The 1,845-nt window shown below is 35.2% G+C and overlaps 1 pseudogene; it reads right to left on the reverse strand.

Annotated features, from left to right (window-relative positions):
• Positions 1 to 586: 586 nt before the first annotated feature.
• LOC117215914 lies at positions 587 to 1,472 on the reverse strand (annotated as a pseudogene).
• Positions 1,473 to 1,845: the final 373 nt, after the last annotated feature.

The raw sequence follows: 1,845 nt of genomic DNA on the forward strand, positions 1-1,845 counted from the left end.
ATCCATTCGAGACCGAGATTTAATTGTAAGACGATACCTAGGTGTCGCTACGATCTGAATGTTTAGTTGGAATGATTCTGTGTTTTACTCTCTCCAGGGTATCCTTTTCATACTTTGATTTTAAATCGATGACAATCTTAAATAGTATGCCTCATATTTTTAAAATATAAAATTATATACTATGTTTCACTATCTGAAATTGATTTTTGTTTAACACCTCTTTTTTCTTCTTTGGCAAATTTATTTTCTACATTTTCCGATGCCTTTTGTTTATTAATTATTTCAGACTTGTCTTCGATTAATTTCGTCTTTAAAGCGCTTCGCAAAATTTTATTTGTGTTTGATTGTCTGGTTTGATTATAAACAATTTCTTCAAATTTTGGCGAAGTAGCAGGCTTTGCAGCAACATTATAACGACTGCTCCGTTTACTACTATCTAACATAGATGGAGATGGATTCTTGTCATCTTTATTCTCTAAAGACTTCTCTTGTGTATTAGCATCTAAATTTCTCGACATAAGATCTGCTGAAGTTTTTGATTCTGTAGTGTCACACGCATTTTTCGCTGTCATCATTTGGTCTTCTTCTATAAGCAAATGTTCATTATTGTAAGCATTATCTCTTGCTTTTTGTATGGATTCTAACGATATATTTTGTTCAACGTTGTCTATTGATTTTGTATCATTTTCAGCAGTTGATTTACTAACTGCTTCTAATTCCTTCGTTTCAATTTGGTTTTCTTTATTTGTATCGCCGTCCAAAATATTTCTCATTGAAATATTATCCTTCTTGTTATGATCTTTTTCTGCTTCTCCTAAACTTTTACTTTTTTTGTCAAACCATTCTTGTAAATTTTGAGTATCTTGTGACGAAGATGATGATAAATCATTATACAATACTGCAATATCTTCTTTCCTTCGTTTCACAGACTCTTTCTGATATTCTGTTGAGCTATTGACATCAAACATTAAATCTGTTTTAATGAAAATATAATCCTGTGAAGCGGTGTCAATTGATACTTTCTTTTCATAAGAATTTTCTACATTAGACTGCAATTCTTTTGAAAATTCTTTCAAAACCATTTCTTCATTTCCTACAGTAACGTCTGTTTTCTCCAAGCTTTTGTTCAAATTATTAGAAACTAAACTACCCTGATAACTCCGACTAGTCGCTGCTTTAATAGTCTCCTTTAACAGTTTTCTTAACTTGATTTCGTTCTGCTTCTGCATAGCGTCTAGTATGGCCCGAATACTTGGATCCACACCAGTAGCCATAGCCAAGCCGGTGAAAATTATCCTTTGTTCCGTGGTATATATAGAGTAAAACGAATGGTAGACCGCAGCATAGTGGTTTCCAACGATCCACACTTGTTCTAATTCCTCACTCAACGTCTTTCGTGTCCATTGACGTAGAAAAAGGTAAGTTATTGTAATATCGGAATATATTAAAGGTGTAATTTTGTCCGATTAATTATAATTTATTAATAATGGATTGAAAATACAGATATTAGTTAGACAGAGAAACGATGTTTGATTAACAGGAAAACTAAATGCAACGCTCGTATTTACATCAAATAACTTGACAACTATTTGGTAACTCTCTCTCTCTCTCACTAGCAACTCTAACACTCGACAACACTCGCAACTCAATTCTAACGACTCTATGCTTCGACGTCTCGATCAACTCTGAACCTCGCCAATGCATTCCTGCTCGGTCCTGCACGCACGCACGCACGCACGCACGCACGCACGCACGCACGCACGCACGCACGCACGCACACACACACACACACACACACTTTTCGGCTCACATACTCTGGCCTCTCGATTGCCACTCCTTGAAATA

This window comes from Bombus bifarius, unplaced genomic scaffold (assembly GCF_011952205.1).
Source record: "Bombus bifarius isolate JDL3187 unplaced genomic scaffold, Bbif_JDL3187 scf7180000009861_frag, whole genome shotgun sequence".
Lineage (NCBI taxonomy): Eukaryota > Metazoa > Arthropoda > Insecta > Hymenoptera > Apidae > Bombus > Bombus bifarius.